The sequence below is a fragment of the Carica papaya genome, chromosome 4, assembly GCF_054855325.1.
Source record: "Carica papaya isolate Zhongbai chromosome 4, ASM5485532v1, whole genome shotgun sequence".
Taxonomy (NCBI): domain Eukaryota; kingdom Viridiplantae; phylum Streptophyta; class Magnoliopsida; order Brassicales; family Caricaceae; genus Carica; species Carica papaya.
Window position 1 is genome coordinate 18,768,914 of NC_142312.1, and position 25,939 is coordinate 18,794,852.

Consider the following 25,939-nt stretch of genomic DNA (forward strand, 5'->3'; position numbering starts at 1 on the left):
AAGAGATGATGTATGTTTCTTAAACATAACATTTTTTGCATCCAATATCATTTATTCATCATAATGTTCTTCAAATGCATCATATAAACCATCACAAGACTAGTCAACATGGGAATATGCCTCATTTTATCTTCATTAATGGCCATGAGGCACAAGTTTAGGACTCCATTTTCTTCCTCTTCACTCGAGCTCTTCTCATCGTTTTTACTCCATGTAGCTAACATTGCTTCTTTTTGAACTTTTTGGAGCTTCTTTTAGCTTAAGAGCAATAGATTATCATTGATGTGGAACACAAGATCAACTAGTGTGATTAAAAACTTCACATATATTTTAGTATTTAGAATTTTTAAACTCTCAACAAACCATCACTACTTGACCTATAGTCAACACGTAAATGTCAATCAAGGTAATTGGGATGAAGATTTGAATTGATTAAATGCCACAAGATGGATTCTTAACAAGTGAAATCAATTTAAGATGGATTGACAAAATGTCATAAGAGTTTACCTTTATTTTCCGACATTGGGCAAGAAAGTGGAAGACACCCTCTCAATGAGCACTCACAAAGCTTGAAGCTTGTAAATAAACTTGAAATTATTATTGATTGGGCTTGTAAATTACAAAGGGGTGGTGGCCTCCTTATATAGAATTGTCATCACTTATTCTACTTGAAAACTAATTAAACAATTCTAAACAAACTCTTAATTCTAGCTGAAAAAGAAATATATTAAAAAAAAAAATTTAATGCAATTAGGAAAACAAAAACTTAGTTAAATATATAAGCTTAATTTAAAAGATAAAGCTCCTCTCTTTAGGCGGGTTCAAGACTTCTACTGGGATCTTCCCTTTGGACTTTCTTTTGATCTTGATCTCTTGTTTGTTTCTTTCAATTTGATTGCAAATTTCAATTTGATTGCAAATTTCAATTTGGAAACTAATTCCTTTTTGCATACTGAAGACATCTTTGCATATGAGAGTTCGGGTGGGAGATGAACTCTCATGGTCAAATCTCCTTATACTCTTAGTTTGCGGTTTTCTTCTCCTATTTGATTTCTTTGTGTTGAAATCATGTAAAACTCTTTTTTCCTTTGAATTGTAATTCGACATGGATCAAGGTCTTTAAAGGGGACTCGGGATTGGAGAAGAAGGTTGATGTTCCTGATAATTGTGTATTTTATACACAATCATGATTTTTTTTTATTTAGTTTTTGTTAGTTTTGAGTAATTTTAATTATTTTTTCATTTGATTTTAGTTTATTTAGTTGATTTAGTTTATTTTATGAATTTTAGGTATTTTGGGATAATTTGAAAAGTTTTGCATGAAGGCACAAAAGAGCAAAAACCTGCACTGGCAGATGCATGCTCATGCAAGTGGTGATGCACATCAGTCATGGAAAATCTCCACAGAGAATTTTAAAGGTAGAAATTTACATGGTCATGCAAATGGTCATGCGTGGGAAAAATAGAATTTTTACTTTTCCTAAATTTCTTCGGATGCCTTTTTTTTTCCCCTATTTTACTTAGGATTTGTATTTAGGATATTCTGTTATTTACTCTAGTATATATAGGACATATTATGAGTATTCTAAAGAGTTGCAATTTTTTATTTAAAAGATTGTTCTAAGTTAGAGAGTTTCTTCTTCTTCTTCTTGAAAGACTAAAAACTCAATTGGAGAGGGATCAAGCTCAAGACGAAGACACAATTCGGAGTTTTATTTTATCATATTTTCTTTTAGTTTCTTCTTGGAAGACTAAAAACTCCATTAAATAGGAGATCAAGCTCAAGACGAAGAACAATTCAGAGTTTGGTTTTCATTTATCATATTTTCTTTTAGTTTTAGTTTTGCTCTCTAGATTTAATTATGGAGTAGATTTCTTTTATTAGGAAAAATATGAACCCTAAACTATGATGGGTATTGATTTCGATTAATGATATTTGAGTTAGTTTTATGCAAATTCATTGAGCTTAATTCTTGTATTGATATTTTGATTATTGAATTTGTTAATAATGTGTCGAATAGAGAAGTTAGGGTTTCTAATCAATGGGATTTCAATGTATGATTATTAGTATTTTGTATAATAAGTTTAATAACATATTTGTTGGCATAGATAATATGAAATTGACTTGTGGCATGTATTCGTGTTCCTGAATAATGTCCGATAATTAAGTTGATTATATGCAGATTTTTATGCAAGTGTCTGAATAAAAATTTCATTTAAATATGAAAAGTTATATCCCTGAATAAGGTTAACCAAGTTTTATAATTAACCCACCAATCTTAACTCAGATTTCATTATCAATATTGATATCTAAACAAGTTTAGGGGGATTGTGGAATCTAATATTGTTTTATTGATTGATTTATCTTTGATTTACTGTGGTTATTTAATTTTTTTGCAATTTTATTTAGTTTTATATTTTACTTTAATTTACTATCATTCAATTATTATTTCTCAAATAACAGTTTTTAGTATAATAATTGATTTATAAAATTTGATCTTCGTGGGACGATATTTGAATTCTCATATCTATATTACTAATACGACTAATGCACTTGCTAGTGTTGTGTTGGACGCATTAAGTTTTTTGGCACTATTTTTGAGGACTAAAGATTTATTTAAAAATTATTATACTATTATTAGCTATTAATTTGATATTTTTAATATTTAATTTGTTTTTTTTCTGTTCCAAGTTTTGCTAGTGTATACCTAGAAATTCTAAGGAGCCATTAACAAAATCTTATTCGGAACCTAAACGAATCTTTCATTTAGGAAGAAGAGCAAACCCAAAACTCAACATGGTAGAGAATCAAAAAAATCTTCTTCAAAGAGGTGAGAACAATAATGGCGCTAGAGGTGCTCAACCTATTCGTACCATGAAAGACTATATCATACCATCATTGGAAGACACAAGTCCAAGTATTTTGAGACCTTTTGTTCAAGTTAACAACTTTGAGATTAAGCCAGTAGTACTGCAATTGATCCAACATACTTGTCAATTTGGAGGATTGCCTAAAAATACAGTTAGTTTTTTCTAAATTTGTGATACTTTTAAGTACAATGGAGTTTTTGAAGATGCAAAGAGGCTTAGACTTTTTCCCTTCTCTTTAAGGGATAAAGCACAATATTGGTTGCGATCTCTACCATCGAATTCCAACACTACTTGGAATGCACTAACACAAAAATTCCTTAGTAGGTATTTTCTTCTTTCTAAAATTGCACAATTAATTAATAAGGTTTCTAAATTTTTACAGGGAGATTCACATACCCTATATGAGGCATGGGAGATATACAAGGATATGTTAAGAAGATGCCCTTAAGAGGAATTCTCTATTTGGTGGAAAGTAGAAACCCTCTAAAATAGAATTAATAGCCAAGTCAGAAGCATGATAGACACTTCATGTGGAGGTTCACTATATATGAAGTCTCCTTCAGTAGCTTATGAATTGATAGAGGAGATGGCCACCAACTCAAGTGAATGGCCTACTGAAAGACAGTCTACAAGGAAGGTAGCTGGAATTTACAATGTAGATACTTTTACAACATTAATAGCTTAAATGGAAGCATTGAATTCTACAAGGGCTACAATTACAAAAATCAGCTTTAGTGGCAGTTGTTTATGATTCTTGTGGAGAAGGACACTCAAATCAAGAGTGATAACCATGCAACACATTTGCTGCTAATAATGTACATGAACAAGCTAATTTTGTTAATAATTTTCATAGGCAAAATGATCCTTTCAGCAATACTTATAATCTTTGCTAAAAAAAATCACCCAAATTTCTCATAGAACAACACTAATAATTAAGGGAGACAACCGCCACCGGGATTCCAACTTCAACAGCATCCTCCACCATAAGAAAAGAAATTTAACTTGGAGGAGCAGATGATAAAGTTCATTAATTCTAGTGAAGCAAGATTGAAAAATCATGAGGCTTCCATGAAGAATCTAGAGACACAAATTGGACAGTTTGCCAATGCTATTGTAGGTCAAACTCAAGGGTCATTATCAAGTAACCCAGATACTAATGCCAAGGAGCATGTCAATGCCATTACACTAAGAAATGGGAGGGTGTTTGAGGAGCCAACGCAAAAGATAAAAGTTGATAAGGTGATTCAATCAAATCCAATTGAGGTAAGTGTGAAAGAGCAAGGTAAGAAAAATACTAACTCTACAATTCTCAATTCAAACTCTAGTGTAGATGTTAATAAGTTTCCTTACCTAGATAGAATTAGGAAGGATAAGAATGATGCTAAGTTTGCTAGATTTTTAGAAATGTTTAATAAATTATAGATTAATATTCTATTTGTTGAGGCTTTGATGCAAATGCCGTAATATGCAAAATTTCTCAAGGATATCCTTTCTAATAAGAGAAAGATTAAGGAATATGGCACAATAATGCTTACTGAAGAATGTAGTGCCATTATAAAAAATATGTTGCATACAAAGCTTAATAATCCAGGGAGTTTTTTTATACTTTATGAACTAGGCAATTTTAAATTTAAAGAGGCACTATGTGATTTGGATTCTAGTATTAACCTAATGCCATCATCTATTTGTAGGAGACTCAACCTTGGGGAGATGAAGGAGACAAGCATGGTTCTGTAGTTTGCAGATAGATCAACTAAAAGACTTGCAGGAATCATTAAAGATAATTTGGTAAAAGTATGAGAGTTTATTTTTCCTGTAGATCTTGTTATACTTGATATGGATTTTGAGTTTGATTTATCATTGATTCTAGGTAGACCATTCTTAGCCATAGCTAGAGCATTAATAGATTGTAAAGAATGGGAAATTAATTGTTAGGTTCAATAAAGAGGAGATAGTCTTTGATATCAAGAAAGCAATAAAAAATCCTTTTATTAGTTTGGATGATCTATTTTGTACAATTGATATTATTGATAAGTGTGCAGATAAACAACAACAAGACATTCTAATAGAGGATAATTTAGAGAGATGTCTCATGCTATCAAGCACAACTAAAGAGGAGGATCCTAATTTAAAAAAGGAAGTGATAAAGTTGGAAAGTAAATCTTCATCAAAAATTGTGTTAGGAACAAAGGAGGAGCCATATATGGAGATAACAAAAAATGAAGCTTAAGCCTTTACCTAATCATTTGAAATATGTGTTTCTTGAGAAGGAGTCTAACCCAGTAATTATTTATGCTTCTTTAAAAGAATTAGAGAAAGAGACGTTGGTTGAAGTCTTGAGGAGGCACAAGAAAGTAATTGGGTGGTCAATCTCTAATATTAAGGGAATAAGCCCAATCGTTTGCATTCACAAAATTCTCATGAAGAATGACTTCAAGTCAATTATTCAACCACAAAGGTGTTTGAATCCAGCCATGAAAGAGGTAGTGAAAAAAAAAGTAGTAAAGTGACTTGATGCATGTATTATCTATCCTATCTCTGATAGTTCTTGGGTTAGTCCTATTCAAGTAGTCCTAATAAAGGAGGTATGACTGTAATTAAGAATGAGAATAATGAATTAATCCCTACTAATATAGTAACAGGGTGGCAAGTGTGTATAAATTATAGAAAATTAAATTTAACTACTAGAAAAGACCATTTTCCTTTATTATTTATGGATCAAATGCTAGGAACGTTAGTAGATGATAGGTTTTATTACTTTTTATATGGTTATTCTGAGTATTTTTAAATTCTTATTGCTCCAGAAGATCAAGAGAAAATAACATTTGCTTGTCGTTATGGTACTTTTGCTTATAGGCGTATACCTTTTGGGTTGTGCAATGCATCGGCTACATTTCAGCGGTGTATGATATCTATTTTCAATGACATGATCAAAAAATTTATGGAGATTTTTATGGATGATTTCACTCTCTATGGCCTAAAATTTGACTCTTATTTATATAATTTAGAGTCGGTTTTGTAGAGATGTGATGAGACAAACTTAGTGTTAAATTGGGAGAAATGCCACTTCATGTGATAGAAGGAATAGTTCTTGAACATAAAATTTCGATAGAGGAATTGAAGTAAACAAAGCAAATATGGAGGTGATAGCAAAGTTGCCACCACACAACAGATGTCTGAGTTGTTTGGAGTTTCTTAGGGCATGTGGGTTTTTATAGAAGAGTTATCAAATATTTTTCTGAGATAGCTAAACCTTTAAGTAATTTTCTTATAAAGGATGCTAAATTTAACTTTAATAATGATTGTTTACAAGCCTTTAACATATTGAAGGAGAAGCTAGTGACAACCCTTGTGATTGTAGAACCAGATTGGAGTGAGCCTTTCGAGCTTATGTGTGATGCTAATGACTATGCAATAGGAGCTGTCCTTGGGCAAATGAGAGGTAAAGTTTTTATAACCGTTGATTATGTTAGTCATACTCTCACAAGCCCACAGCTCAATTATAGTACAACTAAAAAGGAGCTCCAAGCAATTGTTTTTGTATTTGAGAAATTTAGATCATATTTAATAGGTTCAAAAATGATTTTTTTTCACTGACAATGCAGCTTTAAGGCATTTTTGCTAAAAAAGACTCCAAATCGAGATTGATTCGTTGGGTGTTGCTACTATAAGAGTTTGATGTGGAGATTAGAGGTAAGAAATATGTGGAGAATCTAGTAACTGACCATTTATTGAGACTAGAGAATCTGTTACCTACAAAAAAGGAGATTTCTGAACTTTTTCCTGATGAGAAGTTATAGTTGTGTTTTCCATCTCTCCTAAGTTTCCATGGTATGCTGATATAGCTAATTTTCTTGCAAGAGGGTGGATACCAAAGGATTTTAGTTTTCAACAAAGGAAAAAGTTGATTGCTGAAGCCAAGTACTTTATCTGGGATGATCCTTACTTATACAAACTTTGCTCAGATTAAGTGATTAGGAGATGTGTGCATGAAGAGGAATTTAATTGCATTCTAAGTCATTGTCATGATAGGGAGGTAGGTGGTCACTTCGGAGCAAATAGAATAGTTGCAAAAGTGCTTCAATTAGGTTTTTTTTTGCCTACTCTATTTCATGATGCAAATAGGTATGTCTCTACTTGATGTGACAACTAACACTTCAGTAGAAGAAAGGACATCTCAGGGAAATCATGACAAACTGGGACCAATAGGAAATAAAATTCAAATACACCCAGGACCAATTATCCAAAACTGGGCCAAGCAATTTCATAATATTTTCAACCTTTTGGTTCAAGAATGGATGAACAACAAACTCCCCAACAAAGCCCAAGAAAAGGCCGCAAGAAGCACTTCAGATCGGGAAAGCAGGAGTTAGCACGTGCCACACACGTGGCTTGCTTCCAACACGTGTGGGAATCGCCACACATGCGGGAAAGACCACCCGCACACGCGAGAGCCTCACCCACATGAGGGAGCAAGCGATGCATGCAGAGCCGAACACCTGTGCACACTTGTATGTGCATGGCAACGCGTAAGGCAGCCAGTCACACGTGTAACAACCTGCACCCGTATGACCCACACACCGAAAAGGGTCGTGCAACACAACTGGCCCATCTGGGCAACCCGCGGCCCAGCTTGTGCAATCCGCGGCTTTTTCTATGCCCCAACAACTAGACCAAGCGGTCCTTCTTCTTAGTCCTTTTTGGACTCTAAAAGTTCAACTTTTTTACTTCAACAAGGTATCCAAGATCCCAAATTTTTCCATGTGCAAAATATGCCAAATATTAATATGGAATTCTACTCAAGGTTGAGGAAAAGACACCCTTGAAAAATTAAGAAGAAAAGACAATTATTTAATATTATTTTATTAATATTTTAATGTAAGCCTTATCCATATGATTAATTAATTATTATTTTAGGATTTGGATAAAGATAGGTATTTATTTAAATTCAAATTTGGATAGAATCTTATTATTTAATTAATTAAGTATTTGTTTTCTAGTTAGAATAAATCCTAGAATTTGGTAGGATTTCTAAATTCTAGAATTTAGATAGGATTTCTAAATCATATTCTAACTAGAAGTAATAATTAAGAGTTTATATAAAGGCCTTAGCTCAAGTATTGTAAACACAATATTCTTGATTAATAAAGATTAAGCCTTGAGCTTTTGTTAGCCTTGTGCTAATTTTTCTCTTCAAGTTCTTCTAAGCTAGGTGAGCTTGCCGAAGTCTTGATTAAGCCGATGAGTGGGGATTAACTTATCGGATAAGTCTGTGTCTTCTTTCTTTTTCTCATTTTTGTTTTCCTAGTTTTTGTTTTTACATTCTTAATTTTTAGGGTTACGAATTCAATTAGAAGGAGGAGTTTTAATTAGGTTGTTTGAGTTTTGATATTGCATGCAATTTGGTTAAGGTTCTAGAAGCCAAAATGATCCTCCCCATACCTTTTTACGTCATGTGGTATTAGAGCTTAGGCTTCTAGTGAACCTATTTATGTTAATTGTTTTAGCATTCTTGTGAATTAATTGACAATTCAAATTAATTTTTGATTTATTAATTCGTATTGCTCCCGCTTGAATTCATATATATCCCTTCAATCCAAGTGGTTCCTGTTTATTACAAAAAAAATTAAAAAATTAAAAAAACCAAAAAACATCCCAATTGCACACCATAAGGAAATCAACACACCGTTGCATCTTGCATTCAAAAATAGAGTAACCGCCTAGTAAGTGAGAATGGAAAACCTTCGTGGATTCAAAGGCAGAATACCTCATCCAATAGGTGCGTGTGAAAACTTTTGATTTTCATTCATTTTGCATCATTCATTTGCATAAAGGAAAAAAGGAAGATTAACTCACATTCTGTGAGCAAAAACCTTTTCTACTTCACTATTAATTGATCATTTTGTATCCTGAAATTTTGGCTTAACTTTTCATAAAGAAACTCACCATTCGTAGAGCGTAGCCAATATTAGGTAGTATAATTAGGATACACCCTCTGGTTATATCCATCAAGATTAACCAGATCCCTACACATTAGAGTTTAACTTGTTTTTTTTGTGTTCTATGTTTCCATTATTTCATTACATAACTAAGTGACTAATTGATCCTAGTTGCTAGCGAATAAATAAAAGCACACTCATTCTTCTTCTCTGTGCATGTTTGATCTTCTATAAAATTAGATTCCTTTAAAAAATTTTGTGTGTCAAGAAGGACTAACGTGCAGATCCAATCTAAAAAGAATCTAATTCCAAATGCTCAACTCGACAAAGGAGGCTGTAGTTTGAGAGACTATGAGGTAAACACGAGCGAAGGAGAGAGAGAGTTTATTTGTTTTCCCTAACCTTTTCTTACAGGTGCTTCATTATGTCTCAAGAAATTAATACTCTTATACTCTAGAGAGCTCTCAACTTACGAATTAAGAGTGAAGACCACGAACAATGGAAAAACATATTCCACACTCGTTGCCTAGTCAACGAAAAGATGTGTAGTATGATCATCAATGGAGGAAGCTGCGCCAACATAGCAAACACCTTGCTGGTGGACATATTAGGATTGACATGCACAAGCCATCCCAACCCCTACCGATTATAGTGGCTGAACGAATGTGGTGAGGTAAAGGTAACCAAGCAAGTCTCGGTACCTTTCTCTGTTGGTAAGTACAAAGATAAGGTATGTTGTGATGTTGTCCCTATACATGCCAGCCATGTAATTCTAGGAAGACCTTAGCATTTTGATAGGCAAGTCCAACACCAGGGTTGCACCAACCACTATTCACTACAAAAGGATGGCCTTACCCATGTCCTTACACCTCTGTCACCTCAAGAGGTACATGAAGACCAATTAAAAATTAAATGGGCTTACGAGGAATACTCATAAAAGAAAAAAGAATATGAGAGAGGGAAAAGAAAAGATAATCTCTATGAAATGGAGAAAGAGGTGAGATGAGCATTGTATGGGAAAAGGAGCCTAACTGTACCATGATATAGAGAGGCTTATTTGAGTTTATCTTACCTTGATCAGTTTTTGCCTAGTAGCATTTTCTCTCTTTTGCAGGAATTCGAAGATGTCTTTCTAGACGAAATCTTAGATGGTTGTCCCCCTATCTGGGGAATTGAGCATCAAATTGATTTTGTTCCCAGAGCTATTATCCCTAACTGACCTCCTTATTATCCCTATCTGGGGGATTGAGCACGTCTTATGTTGGTCATGCACATGCACACGCACACAGCGTGCGATGCCCGTGTGAACGAATCTTTTCCTGCAGGTGTTTTCCCACGGGATTTCGCCCCTATTTTTCATCTTTTCTCCTGAAAATTTATTTTTGAAATAGAATAAAATAATATTTATAAAATAATAAAAATATAATTTTCTGAATAAAAATTAAAAATACGAATTAAATTTACGAAATGCAATATAAAACTTACGAAATACTTTAAAGAGTTCAAGTGGTCTTAGGGCCCGAATAAATAGGGGTTTCCTAATTACAAATTAAGCGTAAAAGTTTGCAGGGTGTTACATTAATCATGTTGAAAATAGAGAAAATCAAATAAATCATGAATATGCATTGTCTTTCGAAACATCAAATCCATCATGTCATAGTTATGTCAATCAAATCAATCATACTGAAAATAGAGAAAATCAAATAAATCATGAATATGCATTGTCTTTCGTGTTATTTTTCATGAAGTCATTCTGAATTTTCATCTACTGAGGTAATACGAATTTTCAACTACCCATGTGGAATGACCAATTTATTTTATTTATAATAGCAATTTGCAGCTTGCTAAACCAATAACACATTTATGGCTCGCCATACCATGACACTATCTATGACCACGGTCGTGCCAACCACAGTGATCCTACATGTTAACTATGGTCACGGCCGTACTTCACCAACAGTGACTCCTACAATCATATCGCGTAACCACTCTCATCAGAGGGTACGTCATCATCCACAAGGAGCGGTCCTCTCACATCTTTTCATACCAGATGGGGGAAAAAACAGAAAACCCTCAGAGATAAAAAGTCTAACGAAATACTTTATGAATTATGCATGCCAATACCCAAGCATATTTCTTATGTCTATACATCATTTCATGCTTAATCATTTTCTATTGTTAATAGCATCATATATCAACATTTATTTCGAGCATCAAATCATCTAAATTACACATGCAAATTAATAAGTTCATATATGATTATAAAAATACATTATCACGTAAAATTACTTTGTTCAGGCATAAAAATTCAACCATACAAATCATAATTTTAAACATCATTAATTTTCATTCTAGAAATGCTCCTTAGGATGTTTAAAAGTAAACATTAAATTCTTTACCAAAACCTCGACGTTTCTTACACCTTTTCTTCTTCTTCTCCTCTCCCTCTCTCTCTATAGATTACTCTCTCTCTCTCTCTAAGCTCTTGGAGGATGGAAGAATAAAATGGAAGTGATGAGGCAATGGTGAAAGGAGGGCCCCTATTTATTGAAACTAGAGACTGTTGAATTTGCGTCAAGTGACAAAATCTGGTGAAGAGAGAGAAAGTCAATGGAAAAAGAAATAATATGACAACTAACAGATGTGACCAAAAAACGAACGACGTGACGTGACAGCGACACAAAAATTAGAGGCACGCCACCCAATCAACAGTGGCACGTTGCCCAAGCGATAACGACAGCGACACACCACCCAAGCCAGCGGCGACGTGCACTACCCAAGGCAGTTGTATGCTACCCCAACCAGCTACGCGTTGTAAGCATGGCCTGCAGTGCATGATAGCCTAGCCTATCACTTGCATGCCTATCCTATTGCGCACGCAGAACCTACAACGTGCAGGCCCATGCGCGTAAGCCTACCACGCAGACGGCACGCGCACAGGGCGCACGAAGTCGCGCCTGTCTGCGTGCAATGGGATGCGAACGCAGACTGCGCCTCGCGCCCCACACGGATGGGATGTGTGTGCACACGTGTGAGCAACGTACAGTGCCCGCACGGGCGGGATCCTTTCTGCGAGCATTCCCATAGAATTTTCTCACCTTTTCTCCATTTTTCCTGAAAATTTTTTTAAATAACAAATATAATATAAATTTAAGAAATATTTAATTAAATAAAAATATGAAATACGATATTTATCTAAAAATTAAAATAATGAAATATTTAAGAAGTTTAAGCAGTCTTAGGGCCCAAATAAATAAGAGCTCACATTACAAATTAAGTGCAAAGGTTTTTGGGGTGTTACAGTTCCCGTCCGCCTCTTCATGACAGCCTCCCTATCTATCACTAACATCATCACCACAAGATTCTGTTTCATGTCGCACTATTTGGCATCGGGCGCGACTGTGGTGTTCGCCTTGCTCATAGCGTTCCATGCATGCAGCCATGTTTTCTAATTGGACATTTAACTTAGTGAACATGTCCAGGACCCTTTCTTCTATGGTGGCTGGTCAGCTGTTGGCACTCTGGTGAGACATTGCGAAGTTCCTACAAACACAAGAGTCAATGAAAATAATATTTCTCCCTCACCTTCGCTCGTGATTATGCCGCAACCTCTTAGTGGACAGCTTTTTCTTTCAAGTTAAGCATCTAAAATTAGAATAATTTGAATTGGGTCTGCACGTTAGTTTTTATGACACAACAAGGAACCCTAAAAGGATATGATTTATATGGAAGCTCAGGAACAAGCACACGGAAAAAGGGATAGTGTGCCTTTCATGCATTAAACAACTAGTATCAATTAGTCATTTAATTTTATAATGGAGAAAACATAAAAAAAAGGAATGTAGATCACAAAGATTGACAAGACAGATTGATCCATAAGGATCCGATCAATCGCGATGGATATAATCGAAAGGTGTATCTATCTATACTACCCTCGATTTGTCGGTAATGCTTTATGACTGGTCAAGTTTCTTTATGCAATGTTGATGCAAGATTATATAATTGCAATCCAAAAATTAAACGTGGATAATGTGCAGAATGAAAATAAAAGTTTTCACTCGCACCTGTTAAGTGAGGTACTTTGCCTTCGATTTCTCAAGGGATTTTCAATCACCAATCAAGCAGTTATTCTGCTTTTGTTATGCAAAATGCAAACAACGTGAGAATTACCTTATGGGGTGCAATTGGGATATTTTTTTAATTTTGATATATATATATATATAATTTTTTAATAATAAACACGAACAAGTTAAATTGAACGAATAGATATGAATTCAAGTGGGATGCAACTAACAAATCAAAATTTAAATTGAATTATTAATTAAAGAAAAAAAAATGTTGAAAGTAATAAAGATATATTTGGGTTTTAGGAGCCTAAGCTCATATACTAGATGACGCGGGATGGTATGGGGAGGATCGAATCAACTCCTACAACCCATTCAGTGTTGTGCAATACCGAAACTTAACCGTCTAGAAAATTTTCTCCTCTAATTGAATCGAAAATCCTAAAAGGAATGCAAAAACAAAGACTATGAAAAATAAAATAAGGAAAGGAAAAATGTCACGGACTTACCGATAAGTTGATCCTCACTCCTTGCCTCAATGAGACTTTTGAAGACTCATGCTCCTCTAAGAACTTGAAGAAGCTAAATTAGTAAAAATACTAATAGAATAAAAGTCTAAACTTTCAAGAATTTCTCTCAAATTGATTGTAATTGGTGTGCTTACAACCTATAGGCAAATGCCTATCTATAACCTTCTCCAAAATAATCCTAAATGATTATAATCTCTTAAAAAATTAATAAAATAATATCCTAGATAAAATTCTATCTAATTTTAGGATAATTACATAATAAAATATTTATTATATCTCAACTAATTACAAGATAATTAATTAAATAATTCTAGGGATATATTTTATATTAAAATGATAATAAAAATAAGATAAGGCTTTATCCCATGTAATTTCCATGTAAAACACATAAAAAAATTAATTTAGACAAGTGGGAATTAAATTAAAAACATAGGGAATTAAAAGGTGGGTCCAAAAGCCTTAAAATAATAAAAATAAAAATATTAATTAATTAAAAAAGGTGGGGGATGGGCCAACCGAGTTTGGGTAACCTGAGCGGGTCGGATCTGTCAGTCCGAACGAGCTGCCAAAAGCGAGCTCCTGGGTAGTGCTGTAGGTCGCGCACTAGGCTGACTAGGTCAATTCCTGGCCCATCCGTGCAGGGCGTGCGAGTTTGGCCCCTTGGGCTAACGCGCACACGGGCCTAGCTAGCCGCGAGCATGGGCACTGTCGTGCGCTCGTGCATGCAATCCGTGCAGGCACGCATGGGCACTGTCGTGAGCTCATGCATGCTATCCGTGCAGACATGCATGAGCATTGCATGAACCACTCTCGACCAAGAAGTTTGAAAGACTTTGGGATTTCTTGGACTTGGCTCTAATGATGGGACTTTGTGGAGTTTGAATTTTTCTTCTTGCCTCTCTAAATCAATCTCTTTGATGGTTCTTAAATTGTTCTTGACTCTAGAAGGAGCAAAGAATCAACTCTGGTCGGTAGGTGTTTCCTTCTATGGTGCCAATCTCGTGGGAGTCTGACTTGATGAAGAAATTTATGTGACCACGAGATTGGGAATCCCCGTGGGTGTGACTTGTGCCTTCCACGAGCCTTACATGTGCGCGCTAGTTAAGGGCGTGAGTGGCCTGTTGTGCTAGCCTCGTGTGTGCAAGCATCCTTTCCTGTGTGATGCGAACATTGATGACTTGAACTATTCAAGCACCAACCAAATCAAGAAAGGAAACAACCCCTAAAAAATTTAAAAGTCCATTGGAAATCTCTCCTCACCCATGAGAGACTTTTTCCCACTCAAGAGATATTTTTATCTCTTGAAGGAAAGTTTCCTTTTCTACTTCATATATTTCTCAAATAGTAAAAAAGAAACCATGATCAGGGAATTTTGAAGTCCATCAAAGAAGAATCAAGATCATATCTTTCCAAGTTTCCAAGTCAAGATTATATCTTCCTAAAAGAGTATATTCACAGTTGGAAAAATCAAGGGAGATCATGGATGGATTTACTTTCCTAAGGAATCCAAAAATCTTCATTAAATTAAGAGATTTTCAAAAAATCTTCATTAAACTAAGAGATCTCAAGATATCTTCTTTAAATTATAAGATCTTCCTAAAGCAATCAATCAATCTTTCAAGAAAAGAGAAAAGCAAATGATGTAGGAGGGCATGGGGAGGACTGAATCAACTCCTATAACCTGTCCCATTGCACGTAATATAGAAATTTAACCACCTAAAATTACCTCTCCCTCTACTTGAATCTACAACACCTAAGGCATGCAAAAACAAGAACTAAGAAATTAAAACAAGAAAAGGAACGACGTCATGGACTTACCCAATAAGTCGATCCCTACTCCTTAGCTCAACAAGACTACTAAAAGCTCCCTGCCTTCTGAAGAACTTGAGATGCTAAAAAAATTAGTAAAGCTAATTCTTGAAGAAAATGAAGCTTTAATTTTTATTCTTCTAAAAAAAATATGTGTTTACAATATATGGGCGAAAGTCTTTATATAGGCTTTTCCCATGATAGTTCTAAATAGTTACAAACACTTAAAAATAATAATAAAAATATTAATCTATCCTAATTTAAAGTTTAAATAATTTTAGGGGATAGATTTTATATTGAAATGATCATAAAAATAATATTAAAAAAAGATAAAAAACATCCCTATGTTTTTCATGAAAAATCATGGAAAATTTAAAAAAAAAAAGGATTCTAAAAAGGACTCCATGTGGCAAGGAGGCAAGTGTGCGGGTCAGCCCAGGGAAGGCATGCATATCGCGTGCGCGGATTGCCCCTTTTGGGTCGTGCAGGTCATGTGCAGGTCGGCCTGTTCGCACACACGTGAGTCGCATGTGAGGCCCTGCTAGGCACGCGGGTGGGCTACAAGCACAGGCTGGGCTTGCATGCGCACTAAGTGCTGGGCATGCGTTGAGTTTATGGGGCCTAAGCATGTGCATACTGGCCTACTACATGCATGCGGGGCATGGGCTGGGCGTCTTGTGTGTTGCAGTGCGCATGTTGTGCACTTACGTATATAGTGTAAGGCTATGTGCTTGGGTGCGTGTGTGCGGTGCGTACAAGCTTGTTCACAGGCTTGGTATGCTATGTCATGCAAGTTGTGTACCTGCATGTGCGGGTGAGTTTGCCTGCACAGGGGACGTTCGGTACACATGTTAAATGCCTCTCTCGTTGTAGGTCAAGTCGTGGGACGTGTGACGACTGATGTTCGTGCATCTCGGGATTACAACCTTGCGGGCAGAATGTCAGCACACACAGAGGTCATGATTCACTTGTGTGAAGGACTACACATGCATACCCCACTAGCATCCATACCTAGACAATATCCTGAACATCTTCTTTGACCAGGACTCTTCAGCTAAGTTGCTCCTTGGCAGTGAGGTCCATTATTCTCCTTGTTTCTTATACCTTCCAGTGCTTTCTCTTCCTAGGCTGGGACTCCTGTTCATTGGATTCTGCCTCACTATTTAAGACTTAGTCTGGGATAGATTCATCTTGGAAACTCTTACTTCGAGAGTACTTCTTAACGCTCCCAAGGAGCTCATTGGTGTTGTCTCTCTTCCTTCCTTCTACTAGTGTTGGCTTGGGTATTTCCTCGACAGTTATCACGTCACTAAATCTCCAACCTTTAAAGGAAGATATCTCCATAATTAATTAAGATATTCTCCATTTAAAAAGGTTTTCTCATAAGGAGATTATATCTATCCTATTTTAAAAAGCAATCTTTTTAATTATTGCAAGTTTTCTAGTTTATTCTACATTTATTTTCCTATGTAATTTTACAATTAATTTAGGAGATTATTTTTCTTATTATTTACATCGCCTACACTATAAATAGTCCAGCAATTCATAGTTATATCAATTAAAGTTTTGAGAATAATAAAATTACAAGGTTTCAGTTTTAACTAGTAAAGTTTTCTTTAACCTTCTTGTTGAGTAAGGAATTGGTGTTTACTAATCGAGGTAACTAGTGGTGTTTTTATCAATCTCTTTCTTGAATTAATTTTAACATATCAAGATTTTCCTTGTGGCATTATAATTAGTTCATTTATCTCTATTACCTTGGTTTGCACTCCCCTGTTGAGTGCAGGTCAAGTAAGGAGGGTTTACTTAGGGTTTTGAGTTTCTGGTTATTGATGTATATCCGGAGTTTTAGATTACATTATTGATCTTGGGTTCCGCATCACTGTGTCTTGCTTATGAACATGCTTGCAAGTGCAGGTAGCTCTATGTCTGCATGTATGTTTTCCTTGATCCTCTGGTTTTTGTTGTTTTCCTATATCTAGGATCACATCTTCCCCTCTTTTATAAAAGGATTTATCCTCAAACTAGAATCTTCCTCAGGTAAGGAAGTTCTTCTTGAAACCTATAAGACAAAATCACTGGAAATGAATGGTTAGTGAGTAAACTTTACTTATTATTGTTGCCATCCTTTTCCCTATATGTCTCTCCCATGGAACTCTTGATTTTCTACTAGTCTTTAAAGACTTCTTGGGGTGATAGTGGTGTGAGGATAAAGTCTTGACCATTCAAGTTGAGATAGTAGGGATTTCAGTATCCATCATAGGACACATGTTAATCATATTGCCATGATCTTCCTAGCAACCAATAATTGGCTTATATAGGTATGATATTGCAACGAACCTCATCAATGTACCTCCCAATGGCGAAGGGCACCATCACTTGCTTTGTTACCTTTACTTCCCCACAATCATTCAGTCATTACAGCCTGTATGGTTGGAAATATTTTGTACATGCCAACTCGAACTTGTCAACTATGAGGGTACTAGTAATATTAGTACAGCTTCCTCCTTCTATGATGAGATGACAGACCTTTTTATTCACTAAGCACCTTATGTGAAAAAGGTTCTCTCTCTAGTGGTTGTCCTCTTCTTTGACTTACGTGCTCAGTATTTTTTGAATAACCATTAGCTCAACCTCAAATGGATGCTCTGTCAAAGCCTCTGTTGGTGGTGTGTTGTCGAACAATCATTGTCAATATTTTCATTATCATTTTCAATTGCACCATCATTTGATCAAGGATGATCTTTTATTATTATTATTATTTTAATTTTTATCCTTTTCGTTTTATTTAAGGTTAAAAAATAGATTAATGGTTTTAATTAATTTACTAAAAAAATAAGAGAATATTAATTTATATGTTATTTTTAGGGTTTACTTATTTTAGTTTACGTGTTATTCTTGTAAGCTCCTCATAGATATATAAGAGGATTTCATGGTAAGAATTAAGTAGAGAAGAATGAAAGTTATCTTATTTTTTTCAAAGATAAACCTTTGCTCTATTGTCAATTAATATCTATTTGAGAGTTGTCAAATCCTATCACTCCCATACAGATCATATAGGTATAAGACTATTTTGATCCTACCTATATATGGTTAAGACTAGAAGTGGTTATAAAGAGATCAAAGAACTTTTTTCTATCCTTAACGTTCACCGAAGACCCTCAAGGAGAACTACGAGTTTTGAGTCTATAATAATGACATAAGACTATACTGTAGTGGACTTAACCAAGCAAATTGCTAGTATGTCTAAATAGATGGCAAAAATTATGTCTTGGATGGAGGATCCATCTCATAATGATTCTGATAGAAACTCCACGGAGACAACTAAAAGTCCTAGTTTGAGTTTTAAAAAAAAGATAAGTCTCATCAAGAAGAGGGAGAGGAGAGGCTACCAAGACTAAAACTGAAAGTCATGCCTTAGTATAGTGGAATTCATATATACAAACCCATGAAGGTGAAGAAATAACTTGGGATAATTTTCTAGATCTTATTCGAAAAGAATTTTAGCCAATGGTTATTAAGAATATTGATAGAGGCAATGGCATAACCTATACCCAAAGTGAGACCAATTAGTGCAAGAATATACCACTGAGTTTAGACGTCCATCTGTGGCGTTAGGGCTTTCAATGGATTCACCTAAGACATTCATGAAATATACTTTAGGATTATTGTCACATATAAGTATTAAGATCTCACTTTACAAACTAAACGACGTGTCTCACGCAAGTATAATAGCTATGACCATCGAGAAAAAAAATAGTTGTACTAAGAAATCCTTTGAAGGCTTAAGATCAGGCTCATCGAAATAGAAAAAGTTTAAGAAGGCTACTTCAGCCTTATCGTCCTCATCATCAACACCAAATGTTAAAAGGTACTGTGACATTATAAGATTAAGGGTCATACAAAGGAGAAATGTTGGAAGTTACACCCATAGTTACACGTAAAGAAAAGACCAAAGGGTGACCGTGGCAACAACAACCTATTATAATTAACCTATAGTAGTTGATCAAGTTCAAAGAGCATATCCACACTTATCTCTAATTACAACACCAAAAGTGATGGATTCAGAGTTAGTTACCAAACCTGACGAGAGGGAGGAGTTGTTTGTCTTAAAAATCCAAGTACAACAAGATGTGATTACTGCCTTGGTGGATAATGAAAGTTAAAGAAATATCATTTCTAAGCAATTGGTGTAAAAGTTAGGATTTTTCACAATCCCTCACAATAATTTGTATCAATTAAGTTACATTCAGAAATATGTGGAGCATCAAGTTACCTCGCAATACATTTTTCAGTTAGCTGTGACCTGTCAATTTATCGATGAAGTGACCTATGACATAGTCCTCCTTGATGTATGCCATGTGATAATTAGAAGTCCTTATTTATTGGACCTAGATGACATTTATTATCGTCAAGCTCAAAATATTTAGTTTACTAAAGAATGAAGGAAGTACCTCTTTTTTGGTGAAAAGATGAAACAAACTATTGATTTGATCGTTGCATGTCAAGCCAAGCAGATGATTAACTTATCAAAGAAGTTTGTATTACTATTTAGATGGCCTTCTGAAGTAATCAATATTCTTAATCAAACTCATGCATCTATTGTTAGGTTATCTTAAAATAAAGAGAAAAAAGAGTTAACGAAGCTGTGCAAAGTATTTCTTGGCCTATTTTCTAAAGAACGAGGTTATCACCAAAGTAAAAAGTAGAACACGAGATCTACATCATCACATATTCATCACCTCTAAATTTAAGCATGTATCATTATTCTATAGAAGAGAATGAAGAAACAAAGAAGTAAGTGTCTGATTTACTTGGGAGTGGTGTTATAAAACCAAGTAATTCACCTTGTGGATCACTAGTGGTTCTTATTCCTAAAAAAGATGGTGGTTGGTGTATGTGTATTCACTACCGTGCCTTGAAAAAAATCATAGTGAAGAATCGATACCCTTTTCCCAAAATAGATTATCTTTTGGATCAATTGAAGCATGCCTATTATTTCACAAAGTTGGATTTAAAATCTAGTTGCCATTAAGTATGAATTCAAGAAGAAGATTCCTGGAAGATGGCTTTTAAGATAAGATAAGGTTTGTTTAAGTGGCTAGTCATGCTATTTGGACTCTATAATGCTCCTGCTACATTTATGCGATTTATGAAGGATGTCTTGCAACTTTTCATTGATCAATTTGTCATAATTTATCTTGATGACATTCTTTTCTACAGTCGTATTTGGGAGGAACACTTAGATCATTTGAGAAAGGTATTTGAATTACTACAAAATATAAACTCTATCTCAATAAGAAGAAGTGTGAGTTTGGGCAGAGATCATTATTATACCTTAGATTTATTATGGGTAATAGAGAATTACAAATTGATCCAGGAAAGTAAAGGTTATTAAAGAGTGGCCTCGACCAACAAATGTCAGTGAAGTTCGAAGTTTTATAGGAGCTTGTTAATATGTTAGAGAAATTTGAGAGTTTATATTTTCTCTATCTCAAATTTTAAGATCCAACAAGAGTTGGATTCCTTTAAAAGAAATAGGAGTAATGATCAAGGATGATCATTTATTATTATTATTATTATTATTATTATTATTATTATTACTATTATTATTATTATCCTTTTCTATTTTTATCTAAGTTTAAAAAATAGATTAACGGTTTTAATTAATTTACTAAAAAAATGAGAGGATATTAATTTATATGTTATTTTTAGAATTTACTTATTTTAGTTTATGTGCTATTTTTGTAAGTTTCTCATAGTTATATAAGAGAATTTTATTGTAAGAATTAAACAAAGAAAAATAAAAGTTGTCTTATCTTCTTCAAGGATAAACCTTCTCTCTATTGTCAATTAATATTTGTTTGAGAGTTATCAAGTTCGATCACTCTAATGCGAATCATTATCTCGCAAAAACATTATCTTTTTATTGAGACACTGCGAGGCGATGTGTCCAATTTAAAGGCACATGAAAAACTTTATAGAACTATGTTTTTTTATCAGAAGAATGAGTTTTAGGTGTACCTTTAGATTCAGTGGTGGAGAACTTATCCTTTTCTTCAAATCTCTTTCTGTCTTCACTGGTTGGCCATCTAGTAGTAGGCTGAGGTGTGATTTGGAGTGCTCCCCTAGAAGAACTCTTGTAATTCAGCTATCATTCAATCTTCATGGCCATATGCACTGTAACACCCCAAAAACCTTCACACTTAATTTATGATTGTGAATCCCTATTTATTCGGACCCTAAGGCCGCTTAAAATTTTAATTATTTCATAATTTTAATTTTTAGATAAATATTGTATTTCGTATTTTTATTTAATTGAATCATTCTTAAAATTTATTATTTTATTTTGTTGTAGAAAATATTATTTTTTTATTATTTAAAAATAATAATTTTCAGGAAAAAAACAAAGAAAAGGCAAAACTCTCGCGGGAAAATGCCCACAGAAAGGGTCCTGCCCGCGCAGGCACTGCACGTCCCATGTGCACTGTGCACACGTCCCGTCCGCGTAGGGCGCGAGACCTGGTCTGCGCATGCGTCCCATTGCACGTAGACGGGAACGACTTTGTGTGCCATATGCTTGCACCATCCGTGCAGTGCCTGCACACAGCGCCCTATGTGTGGTTGACTAGGGTAGCGTGCAGCCGCCTCAGGCAGTCGTGCTGCCCCTTTGGGCATTGTGCACTGTCGGTTGGGCGGCATGCTACCGTCGCTTGGGCGATGTGTCGTCTTCGATTGGGTGGTGTGCCTCTATTTTTCACGCCGCCATCACATCACATCGTTCATCTGTCAGTCGCATCCATCAATCAGCACATCACTTCTTTTCCCAATGATTTTCTCTCTCCTCACAAGATTTTACCACTTGGCACAAATCTAATGGTCTTAATTTTCTATAAATAGGGACTCCCCTTTTACCATTTCCTCATCACTTCCATTCCATTCTTTCATCCTCCAAGAGCTTAGAGAGAGAGAGAGTGATCTAGAGAGAGGGAGAGGAGAAAAAGAAGAAAATGTGTAGGAAACTTCTAAATTTTGGTAAAGAATTTAGTATTTACTTTTAAACATCCTAAGAAGTATTTCCTGAACAAATTTATGAAGTTTGAATTTATGATTCGCATGATTATATTTAATGTCTAAACGACATAAATTTTACGTGATAATGCATGTTTTATGATCATACATGAACTTATAAATTTGCATGTGATTTAAATGATTTAATGCTTAAAATCAATATTGATATATGATGCAATTGGCGATAAAAAGTGATTAAGCATGAAATGGTGTATAGTCATGAGAAATATGTACCAGTATTGACATACGTAATTCATAAAGTGTTTCATTATACTTTCTATCTCTAAGGGGTTTCTGTTTCGCCCTCCCCCACTTGGTTTGAAAAGACGTGAGAGGATCATTCCCTATGGATGACGACGTACTCTTTGACAAGAGTGGTGACACGATATTACTGTAAGAGTTACCTTTGGTGAAGTACGACCATGGCCATAATCTTACTGTAGGACCACTATGATTGGCACGGTCGTGGTAATAGATCATGTCATGGTTTGGCAAGCTACAAATATGTCGTTGGTTTAGCAAGTTTCAAATTGCTATTATAATTGAACTGGTCATTCCACATGGGTAGTCAAAAATCTGTACTGCCCTTAGTAGATGAAAATCGAAATGATTTCATAAAGAATGACATGAAAAACTATGATATCATTATTTGTTTGATTTTCTCTATTATCAGCATGATTGATTTGATTGATATGACCATGACATGATAGATTTTGATATTTTTTTAATAAATAAATTATTTTCATAATTTAAAGGACCCTGACGTGACTATTGATGATAAGTATTGATGACAAAATTAATCACTTTTAAAATCTTATGATGATATTTAAATATTATTTTTCTTACTGAGTATATAGAACCCATCCCTTTCCATGCCCCCCTCCAGATGAGGAAGATAGTGAGGAACCGATCACTGACCTACCCCTCGAAGCCTTTGAGGATCCCGTGGATCCATAAAACTTTTTAAGTGTATGACTTGTCTCGTACTCTGATGAGTCCTCTTACATAATGATAGAAGTGACCCTTTTTGTATTTTGATATTTTATATTTTGTTGCCACTGAGCTCAGATATATATATATATATGAAACTTATATATTTTGTAAGGGATTTATAATAATTTCTCTGCTGCATATAATTAACTACTATGCACTCATAATTTGTTTCTGTATTTGGTAGCTTTATGCCTAAATTAGCATTTGAGATGTCACATGCCCATCTTTTCTAAATCCCTGTAGTGTTGTAGCTCCACAACATTGGCTATTTCTCGATTTAGCCCACTCAAAAATCAGGCCATGGGCAAATTCTAGACTCTCATAAACTTTGGCCCTAACCATGGTGACTTCCATCTTCTTGTGGTAGTTTTCCGCAAACATTAAACCCTGTGTTAATCTGAGTGGGGTGGAGTGAGTTTGCTCCACGAATCGAAAATACCTCAATCATGAACCCACTATATTAAGCAATTCAAAACTTAATTACCTAAAATAAACCCTCGCTATTGGAATCACAATTGACTAAGTGAAATCTTATCCAAGTAACTAAGAAATAAAAGAAAAGAGGATGTTACGGCTTACCTAATAAGTCGATCTTGATTCCCCACTCAGTGAAAATTTTTGAAGCTCCAACTTGAAGACACCTGAAGAACTTGAAAAATTAGCTATCTAATTTAAAGCAAAAGCTTTTATTGATCATTAAATTTGATTGTGTATTACAGCCTAAGGTGAGGCCTTTATATAGGTTTTCACCACAAGTAGTTCTATTATAATATGAACTCTGAGAAAATAATTAAAAAAAACTTTATTACAATCTCTATCCTAAAAATGTTAATTAAATAATCCTAAGAGATAAAATTCCAATGGAATATTAATAAAACAAATATTAAAAAAATGTTGGAATTTATCTCATGTGTTTTTAGATTAAAACACATGAAGTTAGTGAAAGATGACTCCCATGTCGACAGCAACTCCTCCAACCACATTTTGCCCATGTGGGGTAGGTGCCCACATGAACACTCACCTACAGGCATGTGCCAGAAGTGTGCGTGGCATGTTCCAAGCGTGTGCACGATCTACTCTGGCCTGCGTATGGCATGCTACTCATGTGCATAAATCCTCCGCTCGTGTGTGCGCATCTGCTAGGCACATGCGATGACCGTGCGAGCTATTGTCTTCACACACGTGGGCATGCGACAATTTGTTCCCTTTGTATGATCTCCTTGGGTCGTGCCCACCTTGGTCATGAGGCCTCGAAGCCATTTGGATTGGGCCAAAATTTTTGTCTTTCTTCTCACCTTGCAATTCTTCAAGTTTATGGAGTGTCATTTGGGCTTTAAGCCTGTTGTGGACAAATTTGGCCCATCTTTTAGAGTAATCCCATTTAGGAAAGTATTTAAGAGCATGACTACTTTTTTCTTTCAGTTTAGGAAACAAAAAGAATCTAAAACTACTTGCCTGCTTGGGACAGGACTCGACTTAGATTTTTGGGATGTCTCTTGGTTTGGTCGTGCTCACATCACAATCTCTTGAGCTTCTGATGCATGTCCCTATCATAGAATGATGAAACAAATCTCTTCCTCATGATGGATTTCATCTCTCTCCAAGATGAAATAGGCTCATCTCCATCTCAATGTTTGATGGCAATTAACTGGTCTCATCACACAAGAACATAATTTATAAACTCGACTACTACAAGCATTACTTTCTTGTCTTCATTGTAGTTATGGTAGTCAAATATCATGTGCACCTTCTATTTCTATTCGAGGTAGGTGTCAACATCATTTCTTCCTCTGAACGGTGGTATTTATATCTTGATGCTCTTGATATCATCATCTTTCCTCCAGTACTCTCTTCAATCACCTTCATTGTTGTCACCATAGGATTCATTATCCTCCAGGTGAGACCAACATCAAGTATGACTATGGTCTCTTTGGTGATCTCTTCTTTGGTTTCTCTCATCCATCCGGGCAGGGATGTCGTTAATGGCTAGACTCAGGCTCGTGAATTTGTCATCTATTCTTACTTCTAGGCGTTCCTCTAAAGTGGTTGGTTTCTTTACCGCACTTAGATCTGACATGGTTGTATCTATAAGATAGATTAATATAATAAGTCTCCCTTATAGTCACTCATGTTTAGGTACTTGCCTCATAATTTTCCAACCCTAAGCGAGCATCGGAATGGATTCTCCTTAAATCAAGAAACCTTGAGCTTAGTGTAGGGTAGGAGATTATAGAATAATGCGATGTGCAATAGTATGAAAACACATAGATGTAGACATGGTGATGTTATGATTATAAAAGATGTATTATCAGGGTAGACACTATAAAATGGATAAGTGATGAAAAAAAATAAATACAATGCAAGATAGTAGAATTTATTTCGAGCCTGAAGATCTGATACTAAATGATGCAAAACCCAAGATCATCTAGCATAATCAAAAACCTTTCATATATTGACGCGAGAGGGTATGGAAATGATTATTTTGACTCCTGAAACATTAACCCAATCGCATGCGATATCAAAACTCGACTACCTAATTAAACCCCTCCCTCTAATTGAATTTGCAATCTTAAAAATGAATGCAAAAACAAAAACTAGGGAAATAAAAATGAGGAAAAGAAAGATGTCACGGTTTACTCGATAAGTCGATCCCAACTCATCG